Raw genomic sequence first — 12,531 nt, forward strand, 5'->3', positions numbered from 1 at the left:
TTTTATTTGAATATTAGGCCTCCTTGTTGTTATTATTAGGTTAGAACAAAGTAACAGTTCTCAACAGACACCGTTTTCTCTGGTGAGTTAACAGTTGCTTTTCCTTTCCTCTATGGGGTTTATGTATCCCACCTATGCCATTTGTATGTACAACTCTAAAGCAGATATTAAGAATAATAGGACGTTTATCATTAGGAAGTTGAATTTAAATGAAAGAGACAAATAATTAAAATATTATGTGGTAAAGATGATAACAGAGGTAAGTGTAAAAGGAGTTTTGAGCCGGGCGCGGTGGCTCAAGCCTGTAATCCCAGCACTTTGGGAGGCCGAGACGGGCGGATCACGAGGTCAGGAGATCGAGACCATCCTGGCTAACACGGTGAAACCCCGTCTCTACTAAAAAAAAATACAAAAAACTAGCCGGGCGAGGTGGCGGGCGCCTGTAGTCCCAGCTACTCGGGAGGCTGAGGCAGGAGAATGGCGTAAGCCTGGGAGGCAGAGCTTGCAGTGAGCTGAGATCCGGCCACTGCACTCCAGCCTGGGCGACAGAGCGAGACTCCTTCTCAAAAAAAAAAAAAAAAAAAGGAGTTTTGAGGAGATAATGACAGTTACTACATAAAGGCAAAGATCTAAAAGTTAAAACAAAATCAGGAATTTATGAAAATTGTTCTTCAGTTAAGGCATTTTCAAAAACTTTTCTGCAAGCATAACCAGGGAAATATAGTATTAGAAATATATTCAGCAAAAATTAAAAATTCCTAAAATAACCTGCTTGCACTTTAATCAGATCAAACACAGAAATGAAGTGGCAAAATATGCCAGCACACCTGGTCATTACCCCCTGTGGCTTAGACACTTTCCAAAAGGTTGGCATTGATGTGTCAAAGTAAGTAGCAGGTGGTCTCAAAGTCTCAGTTCCCTCTGGTGATGGATGTCAGTTGTTTCCTAATTTCTCCAAAGAAGGTGCCCTAAGCAAATTAGCAAGCAAAACCCACAAACCTGTTTTGACCACATTTATGCAAAAGAAAGTCAAGAGAGCACTTTCACTTATCATAGAAAGACCTATCAACCCGTTAAAAACTGCTTCAGCTTCTCACTGGCAGGTCAAGGCACAACATCTGAGAACTCTAAAACTTTTATTTTGTGTTAGAACAAACTGGGCTTTGGATTCTCTTCTATTCAAAACCTGATTAAACTTCTATTACATATAATGTTCATTTGTTTATATTTGAGGCAAATTTATTTTGTTTATTTTATTTTTATTTAACAGTTATTTAGACCTTGCAATGTGTCAATTATTGTTCCAGGTGCTTTGCAAATATTAACTTACTTAATCCACCTAACAACATCATGGCTACTATTTCCATTTTACAGATCAGGAAACTGGAATAGAGAGGTTAACTAGGTAGCCAAGGTCACACATTTACTAAGTGATAGAGCTAGGATTTGAAAGCAGGCTTGCTGACTCTAGTGGAACTTCAGCATATGGTTGTAGTGTTACTTTACCCAGAAGGATTTTCTCAATTTCATTGCTCTCTTAGCAACTGGGCAACTTGTCATTACATATGTTTATCACAAGATCAGCTAAATATAGACTTCTGATGGTTATACAAACTGACTGTTCTCCTTTGACGCGAACCCAATAATCATATGTCTGGACTTAATGTTAAATAAAGGCATCCTGATGAAGTAGTTCAGAACCTTTCAACCATGCCAGGTTTTAACTCAAAAATTTAAACTAGAATAAATGACAGTCAAGTTAGTGTGGAACTTGATATTCTAGTAATGACAAGTTCAATTTCCAAATATGAAATATAGAATAGCTTTAATAATAAAATGTTCTTGTCTTTGTTAATTTTACATACATTAAATAATCATGTTTCCCAAACTTTCCTATGAATATCATAAAAGTTTCTCAATAGAATTTCAAAATAATTCCTCCTCATACTTGGAATTCTTATATTCTAATATCATGACACAGTCATGGTTATTTTCACTGCTGCTACATGTACTTTTAGCTATTGACACTTCTGTTGTTTAATTTTCTTTAACTGTATTTCTTTACTTCAAGTGGTCTTCATCAAGCCAATTCTGATAATGCTACTCCATATTATCTGAAGTGTTGATGGCAGCTTAATATTAGAGGATGCTTATAAAATCCCCATAGCCAATGTCACTGTCAACTAATTTAAATCTATGTATTTCTTCATCTCTTTTATATAAATTCAATATCCTTTAGAAATGAAAAGTGAGTCTACTTTCCCCATAGTTAAAGGACAGGACTAAAGAACAAATATTATCAGTCAAAAAGCCCTGATCTGCAATTTCCTAAACTTGAAAATACCATGAAATATTTTATTTTGCTTTTAAAGAAAATTATCTATCACCTAAGGTATTTTAATTATTTGTTATCCTAAAAATAGGTGAAATCAATGTATATAGTTCTTATTTTTGTTTAATATCTCCTGACATTCACTATCAAGGAAGTACATATATAAATCTAATATTTTCTTCTTGAAAATTACCTCTTTGGAGGCTGCAGTCAATGCTGATTATTATCTCAAAATGAAGTAAAAACATACTTTTATGTATTAAGCTAGCAACAAATATAACTACAAATAATATACATTTTGTTAATTTCAGCATCAAAAAACTACTTTTCATGATATTTTTTAATACAACTGATCTTAAAAGGTAAGAAAATATATAAACTTTATGGTTATCAACATGTAACAACTTAAATTATTGCTCCTCCTTTTGTCAATTTTTCATTATATATTATGATTATAAAGAAGCCTTCAAGAAAATTTTTTAGCCAGCAGTTTCCTATGCACTCACTGATGTAAAGACCAGAAAGTCATTTGGTAGTTATTTTATTGTATTCTGGGAATTTGGGTAGTTATTATCCGTATGAGAGATGAAACTCAGGTAAATAGTAAAAGGTAATACTCTTCCCATTGAAATAAATTTCTATCATAGAAATTTATATGATAGAAATTCCTAGAAATTTCTATTTCTATGATAGAAATTCAACTCACATAATCATGTAAGTCTTTCCACAATAGCCAAAAGTCTCAGGGCAATACTAAATTTTAGAAAGCAGAGGAGAGAACATTAGTACTATGCCCTATATATATTTAATGGTCGGTATATATTTATGGTATTGGACTGATTTCAAAACATGAGTCAATTAAGATGTAATTATACCAACTATTCTTGAAAAGTTTCTTTCTTAAAACTACCAAAACTATGGCAAGGCAAATTAAGCATCATAGAGTTATGGAGATGAAAACAAGGGTAAGTAAATTAATATTTTTTGGTTTAATTATATAACCACAGTCTGGTAACTTTAGTGGGGATTATTCCAAGATAATTAATACCCTTAATACCCTTAACATACATTTTTTAGTTACTTTGGAACCCAAGCTAGTGTTACAGTGTGGGTATTTGTATACTTAGAACTTGACCATATGAAGAAAAGTCACAAATTAATTTTACAGATACTTATGAGTATTTCTTCTCTACCATAGAAGGCAACAGTGTAATTTTCTGAGTAAAGAACAAAATTAGGAAAATTAAGTTCTCTAAGAATTCTTCCATTGTTATGAACATAACTATAAAAGCCCAGTATTTATGCTGAATTGAAACTTAAATTTCAATTTTTAGATTCCAAATATAATTAAATAATACTGAATTTGAAATTTAATTTTCACTTTCCCTTTCTTGTCTCTCTCATAGACACACACACAAATATATGAATACATATAAATTATTCTCAAACATATTCATAAATCCTCACACATTCACAAGATGTAATTTTCAGATATTTGAAGCACAGAATTGCAATCAATTGGTATTTTGTAACATGTAGTCAAGATTTAAAATATTAGTAATTAGTTGACAAATTATAAAACAATATTATGAGTGTTTTCACACCTGTTATTTACCCTACACTGAGTTTGCTCAAAGATAATGCAGACTATCTGATTTTAGTTTAATGTCCCATAATAAATGTACTATAAGCAGAGCCTTTGATGTTTTAAATTTACAATTACTAATTATGAATTTTAAAGATTAGAAGAAATGAATTAGATTAATGGCTGACTCTAAATTTAGAATATAAACAACATTTTATTAATTTTTAGGTTTTTACTTCATTAAATCAATCTTTCTGAATGAACTTTAAATATTTAATAAGTAGGTAATGCTTTTAAACCCTAGCAGTAAAAAATAAAGTCATCATGGAGGTGACTATTAACTGATGGAATAAATATAGATGACTAAAATTATCTGTTCCTTGTAAATTGTGACATATCTTTATCACATAATTGTTCTAAGTACTAACACCAGTCTGTTACTTCATGTGATCAATAAATATTGCTAAACTTTGTACATATGACCAAGATTTATTTATGGTTATTTACCAAATATATATAGGTTTTCAGAAGTTGTGGGAGCAGCAATGAAACGTTAGATTTAAATTAATATGATAAACAATAATATTTTAGTAAAAAGCAGTAAATGAGAGGTTTTAATATTATAAAAAGGAACAAGATAATTAGAATCATTCAAGAAGAATTGTTCCCTGCACATTTAAAAGCTTTTATAACTTAGGTTGGTCAATAATACATCAGTAGAAGTGGAGAGTGTTCTTTTCAAACATAATGTCTAGAGCCAGTGTGAAAATCTCCCATTCTGTCTTTCCCTTGCTTTGATGGTTGTGGAAGCATGGTATCAAGGAAGAATTTCCTTCAGTCTGGGTTTTTATTGACTATAATGAGCAGAGTATCTTACTTTGCCACAATAGTTAAGCAGCACAAGTGAGAAATAAAATGATGCTGCTTATGCTACTGAGACACTGGGGTTGTTTGTGGTTTCAGCATAGTCTAGTTTTTCCTGACTAATATTGCTCAATGAGATGCATTCCCATAACCTGAACTTAAAATATGTGGCTTTGGCTTAGGAATGGGTACAAACTATAGAGAAACAGATACTGGAGCTTTGAAAGAGTGTTATCTACATTACAGAATGACTCATTTTGGTGAAATATTATCAATGATAATTTTGAAGACAGGTCATACACCTAAAGATCATGTACCCTAGATACAAAGTTTGAAAGACTTCTGTCTGTGTTTGATAAAGAATTTTAAAAAGAAAAGGAAAAATGAGCTGATCTCAGCAAAAGCTGAAGGTTAAATATGGTCCACAAATTCAAGAACATGCAGTATAGGACAAAGCAGCTGTTTATCACCATCAACTTGTAAAAAATAAAGTGAGAAGCCTTTAATAGATAAGTTCCTGACAAAAATGTTAAATTCAAGGGTATGATGTTTATGGCTATTTTTTAAATACCTGAATCCATTAAGATACCCAGTGGTAGGGTTCATCTAAGACTGTAAAATCCACTAAGACCTTTAAGTTTAACAAAACATTCCAGGGAAAAGACTGAGTATGTGGCTACTCTATTAAGATCTGTGAAAGAACATAAAATTATGCTGAGGCAAAAACGTATGATGAGACAGAGGGTCAGAGAAACAAAGGAATATAGTAAATCTAGGATAAATATTCAAAAAAACTTCATTTATCTATTAATACATGGTATGAATTGAATTCAAATTGATAAGATTATTGACTTACCAAATGCTGATTTTATAAACTTCCTTTGTCTTGATAATAAATGAATTCATAACGGACACGTTATCACAGATATTTGGGTAACTGGGAGAAATATTGATAGTTCTACACATGATCACAGATCAAATAAAGACCAATGAGATTTATATAGAAATGTAAAGAATATTCAAGTACAGAAATTAAACAAGAAATATTCTTAAAGAAGAATGTTAAAGTGTTCCAAATAACTTAATGTTCAATCACTTAACATTGCTCTGATAAATGAAGGTACTACTCATAATATTCTTTGACCAGGAAGCTTCTAATTATCTTCAGGATGAACTTTTCTTTACCATAAGCATGTTGCCTGTTGTAACATATTTTTTTTTCTACAGTGTAACTCCCTTGGAAGGAGAATAAGATGAATATGAGCAATGTAGAGTTACATAGTTCTGATGAGAAGAGCAACTACAGATAAAATATCAACCTGATTTTCTACTCTTTAATATATATACAAATCTAGCACAAAATCTAATTCAGGATTTGATTATAATATTTATACTCTACACTCTGATATTGAGAACTTGAAATACCATCTTTCAATCTCTACCTAAATTTAATTGTAATCCAATAGCTGTCCATTCCTTCAAAGCAATAGAGAAATTTTTGCAAAGGTCTCCAGGATTGAGATTCTATGTCAGGAGTCCTGATTGTATTGACAATATAAAAGAGTAATGCAAAGTCCATTGCGTTGTGAAGCAAATCTTTTAAAAATACACTAATAATTCTGATTTTATATACTATATGTATGTGTGTATATGTATTGTTTTATATGACATATGCATGTATGTGCATGCATATGCATGTATATGTGCATATATGTATAATCATAAGCATATACATTTTGTTCTGAAGCAACTAGAATATTTTTCCTGGATTGTAGTCTATCAGTTTAGCATTGTCTAAGTGATCACTTCACTTGAGTGTCAGATGACAACACAATTATATTAATAGGTTAAAAATGTCATAAATTCTGCTAAGACCTTTAATTACAAAAGGAGTCACCTCAAAAAGAAATAAGAGATATTTCTTTTGCTCATTTCCTTGTATTTCAAGCAATTAAGAACAATGGAAAACTACTAAGGTGTTCAAAACCTTTTAAGAGCACAAAGCAATTTTTAAGACAAGGTAATTTTTAAATATTTTAAACTGAAGCAAAAAACTTGTAAGGAGAGAAAAAAAATGAAGGGAATGTTATCAAAGTCTGTAGCAAGAAATAAACAATCTGTTAGGGGTACCATTTCTTTTAAATTACACTTAAAATATTTGGGCACAAAATTAGATAAGGCTTTCCTGTTACTTACTCTTCTGTCTTTTTAGCCCTAATCTCTTGCTATCTAGGACAATTAAGCTGGCAGAAAGAACATCTGCTTCACGTCTGAGACACTTTAAATTGGGAGGACCATGACAGATCTACAGAAATTACAAGTATAGGAATGGAAATAGTGAACACTAGAGTTTGAAATTTCATATAATCGAATGTTTATTAAATGAATGTACCCAAAATAAATCCATTAGTGATTATAGACTCTAAAACTGCAATTTAGATCTAGTTGTATTTTTGCCTGTAACTTAGCATTTTATATTTAGAAACAAATGAGAATTAAACTACCTATTTATTTGGAATCATAACAAAATGTGACATGTATGTCATCTTTCTTTCAAAAGTAAGGCAGATATCATTTATTGATCATGTTGCTTCAAGGTTGACTGCAGCCTTAGAATTTATTCCTGCTCAATGCTTTTTAAAAACGGCCACAAGTTGAACGACTAAGAAAGAAAATGAAACCTAATATTATCCATTCCTTGTTTTTACATTTAAGTAAAGGATATATAGCAGTATTGCATGCTCATGGTCACACTATCAATTCGCCAGAAAGTTGAATCCAGAATGAAGCTAAGTTTGATGCTATCTAAATGTTTAGGGTGAACCACAAATTCTTTGTTGTACATAAAAACCTCTGTGATTAGATATTTGGCACTTTTATTGGGACAATGGAAACATTAAAACAAAGGATAAAATATTCTGATATATCAAAATATCGATACCAGCATTAAGTTTAGTTTCTCTCTTCTCCCTCCCTCAATCTCCTTCTCTCATTCTGAAAACTTATGTGTGTTTGTGTGGGTGTGTGAGAGAGACAGAGACTGAGAGAGAGAGAGAGACTGAGAGAGAGAGAGAGAGAGAGACTGAGAGAGAGACAATGTAATTCAAGTAATTCTTCATGTTGTGTTATATAAAAGTTTTCCAACATTAAAGATAATTTTAATAATTACTATGTTATATCTTACTGAAGTGAGATTTTATAAAATATTTTGAAAACATATAAAGAAGCAAATTAACAACTAGAAGCATTCTATAGAAATGTTGCATACTTTTGCAATTACCTAACAATGTATTGGCTTTTATCAGGAAAGTTACTCAAAATAATTAAATAAATGCACAGGTCAATGAGAGACTTTGTTTTATACTGACACCAACCTTCTTTAGCATTTACATTGTGTATTACTTCATATGGTAAGTTTGTTGGGGATGGACCATAACAGAAGCTAGGAGAAAGGCCTCATTCTAGAGCTGACTGTATTATTTGATGTGGTTTATGGCTTTTGGTATATCTGAAAATTTGTTTTCCCTCTGTAAAATGAACATAATGGCTTTACTAATACTTAACGATATTTTCAAACCTACATTTCATAAATTGTGAATTTACAGTGTGTCTAAAATCTAACTGCATTTATTATAATATTCACTATAGACAGCAATATTTTAAGTGAAGTAAATAATTTGGAATATTACATGTCATCTATTGTGTTCTAATGTATAATCTATAAATCATTTATCATCTTTTTATATCTGAATACTTTATCCTATTAAATTATGAAATATTTTGATATATCTATCAAAGTGAGAGCTTAAAATACAAAGAAAAGATCCATTTTAGTGAAATAAGTTTCATTAAATATCAGCAGGGAATCAAGTGTTAAATGTGGCTAAAGCATTTCTCCATCCCTGACATGACACAATTCGGATTATGCATTGTGAGAGAAAGTGTCTATGAGACATGTTCACCACAGTGGAACAGGAAAGTCTGCCTGAAGACAGTGGAGTGGAAAATAAAGGGCATAGGAGTGTGATAGACCAGACAAAATGACAAAGTCTTTGGTGGATTATTAGTCATTGAAAAAAAAAAAGTGAGAAGTGAATTTTAATTATTTACTTCAAAAGTAACCAGTATGAAATAATTTCATGATACTAGCATTTTAATATCATAAAGAGTTTTCAGTAAAGTTGTATATACTAGCAAACATTAGCTATATCTTCAACATACATCGTAAAATACTGGAAAAATATCCTCTGGTAACCTCTTAGTGCAAATCGCACCACCAAATAAACTGGCAAATATGTCAATTATCTGAATTCATTATTTTTCGCATAATAGTTTTAATTTTCTCCTGTAAATCATACCTTTTTTGATTCATTTGGTTGACGCCTGCATGTGAACTTATATTTATGAATGCTTCAAGTTCGAAAACTAGGATTCTTCTGAATTTCTGAAGTGTGCTTGCTTTTTCCTGTAATCTGAACATAGACACTGTTTGAAAATTAATGGTAGATACAAATTAACAGAGAGTTCTAATATTAAGGAAAATTTTGAGGACCTACAATAAAATTAAAGGAACACACAAACCCAAACAATGAACAAAAAGCTTTACAAAAGGCAGTCTTGCCTTAAAAAGAGAGGATCTTTTCCCCCACTGAAATTGTACTTTGGGGCTTAGAAGTGACTTCTGAGAAGGCTTAACCATGAGGCAGGAGGGTCACATTTTCTATCATCATGAGTTTTGTAATAACCAAATGAATTAGAAAATCTAGGTTTATGGATTCAAGAGAAATAATAGTATCATTGAAAATATTGATTCTCTTCTCACTGAATAACTTTGGATATTTGCTGTTAAAGGAGTGATGACTTTTGATTCATTATTTATCACCTGGATGAATTCAGTATTCCCCTTCACATATTCTATCTTATGAGTAGTAATTCCAGTTACCCTGGTCAAAAATACATATCTGGAATCAAATTAACCACATTTCAGATCGTGCAAACCACCTTCATGTTAAGCATCATTATTTCTAAGATTTGGGGACTCAAGAAGAATTAATTATTATTTGGCTTTTCAACATGACTGTATTGTGCAATAAAAATATAGATGATGGAATAATCACAGCAGTGTTGCAACTAAAAAATAGATATTATAGGCATAAAATCAGAAAGTAAACAAATAATATTTTAGAATGTTTTATAAACAACAGTTGCACAAGAAAAAAAAAGTAGTCCGACTAATAGGATAAACCTAATATTTTGTAACCCACAGGAATTTTTATATACCTCAACCTAATATCTCATGCAAAAGAAAGTACAACATACCACTTTATTTTAAAAGTACTCTTAGTGATATTGAAAACTTAAGAGTGTAGAAATAACAATCTAAATCACTGCCAAACATTTGTTATACCAAAATGTATCACTCATTTACTAGTTTTCCACCCTACATTTTTAAAACAATAATCATAATAACTGAGTACTGTTATAAATAGCTCTTGAGTAGAATTTCTATTATACTCTTTTAAAATTAGGGAATACATACTGTTTGAACTGAGAAGGTGTCAGTTCTCTTAAAATTAATGCACAAATATTCATATTACAAGGTTGGATTACTTTGATCTCTTTATCTTTATAAGATTTTATCTATCAAAGTTGTCTGAGACACCACTATTAAGTTGAGAAGTAATAAAAAATAACCAAAACCTCCAACATATTACACCAATCAAAATAGGTCCTGAACATACAGTTTATTACCCCTAACTTACGATGTTTTAAAATTGCAATTATATTAATTCATTTTCTTCTTGAATGTTTAACATATATATTTGTTATCAATAGTGTGTAATTAATATCATGATGCAGAAAAAAGGTATTAGATATTTTAACTATAATTATGTTGCAGTAAGTCGGTATTAAATAGTCTTTTTAAAAAAGCTACAATAACATAAGTCACATGCTGTTCACTGTGTTTTTTGTGTGTTAATGTGTTTGTTTTCCATAGAAGTGATTTGGTAATTATAATTTTGTAATATTTGGCACTATCTAATGAATGCAGAAATTGATTAAAGGAAATAAACCTTATTTCTCTTTTTGGTCCCCTACCACATAACATTACACGTAGCATTGTACAGCACCCTGCTGAGTTTTAAAATATTCACATGAAGGAAAAAGAAAGAAGCAGAAACAGAAGAAGCAGAGACAGGTAGAAGCAGGAGGAGAGGAAGAAGGAGAAGGAGAAGAAGAAGAGGGAGGAGGAAGAGGAGGGGGGAGGAGGGAGAAAAGAGGAGGGAAGGAGGAGAGGCAGGGGAAGGGTGAGGAGGAGGAGCAGGAGGAGGAATTATTTTAGGCTACTGAGTTACTGAATGTTAGTTTCTACTGAAATTAATTATCTCTTACTGGTTTACAAAAATGTTAAATCTATACTGAATGAGTATAAAGATTTAGTGGTATTTGTGAAAAAACATATATTTATATTAGTTTTTCTTTAAATTTGAATTTTGAGATCATTTTTCTCATTAGGTTGTGATCATTTTATGATTTATCAAATAATAAAAATTCCGCTTTTTGTTTACATGCATAATTTGCAACTGAATCAACTTCAGGTTAGATAAGTTGATAAATAATTTATTGGAACTTTCTTTTTCTTCATTTGTAAAGGCTTTGTCATTATTAAGTCTGACTTGGACTCTTCAAACCTTAATGATTCACCCCAAATCAGTTTTGTTAGTGTTGTATATTTTAATGTATGCCACCTAATAATTCATCTACATGCTTTCTTACTCCCTTTCCTTCATCACAAAAGCAAGCACTTTTCATATCAAACCACATTTTGTAGATAGTTCAATTTTGCATGTAGAGCATGTAGGAGTGTCATCAGTACATCGCATAGACCTTCAATAAATTCTGATTTAATTTCCTTGAGGTTACATGGTTTGGGGCCCAAAATTTAGTCATGTGGAAAACATAAATATTATAAATTTAAAAAACAGCAGTGACACAAATATGCTTAAGTGACTCAAGGACTAAATATAATCACGTGAGAAATAAATTCCAACTGCAATAACTATATACATAATTTAAAACTAAAACATGGTCCATATCTGCTCTTTGCTAATCATGTTGATAATGTTTGTTTATATCACAAATGTACATTACATAGCGTTACTGAAAACCTGCTTATTCTGTTTTTGTTCTCAAAGAAAATGAAATACTAGCCTGTGGTGGGCTATTGTATGCAATGAATTTGGCCAGTACAAATGTTAATGGTCATTAAAATAGTCTACAGTTCAGTACGCAAAGCTGCTCCTACTCAATCTAGAAATAAGAGAAACATGTAGTGAAAAATCATCAAGGAACTGTAAATCTGAGCATCAATGTAAGTTTTTTAGTTACTGAGTTTGAAACTATTTCCCCAACCTCATTGTGGTACTGTCCTCTTGTGTGTCAGGATGATTACATATGAGCACAAAATGGCAAATGCTAAATTCAAGTGGAGAATACAGCTAGGACCAGGGCAATCAGTCAATCAGGGAGATTAACTAAGGCATCTCCTCTTATTCTACTGTCTGTTCAAATCTTCCTCTTTACATATTTCACATATCAATTTTGGACTATTCTTCGAAAAGATTTTGGGTATTCTCTACATTTCTAATATTTTTATTTTTTGTGAGTACATAATAGGTATACATATATATGGGTTACATGAGATATTTTGATATAGGCATGTAATGTGTAACAAACACATCAAGGTAAA

General features: G+C 31.3%; 1 long non-coding RNA gene across 3 annotated transcripts in view; it reads left to right on the forward strand.

Annotated features, from left to right (window-relative positions):
• Positions 1 to 12,531, forward strand: part of LOC103885295 — a 40,150-nt gene that overhangs the window by 15,047 nt on the left and 12,572 nt on the right. For 2 of the 3 annotated variants that reach the window (XR_648318.4, XR_002522677.1), the window contains exon 2: positions 11,978 to 12,153. This is a non-coding gene — a long non-coding RNA (uncharacterized LOC103885295). Of the gene's footprint in view, positions 1 to 598; positions 2,695 to 11,977; positions 12,154 to 12,531 lie in introns of those variants that run through there. The other variant, XR_004183794.1, reaches the window with a different exon arrangement.

This window comes from Papio anubis, chromosome 5 (genome assembly GCF_008728515.1).
Source record: "Papio anubis isolate 15944 chromosome 5, Panubis1.0, whole genome shotgun sequence".
In the NCBI taxonomy this organism is placed as follows: domain Eukaryota; kingdom Metazoa; phylum Chordata; class Mammalia; order Primates; family Cercopithecidae; genus Papio; species Papio anubis.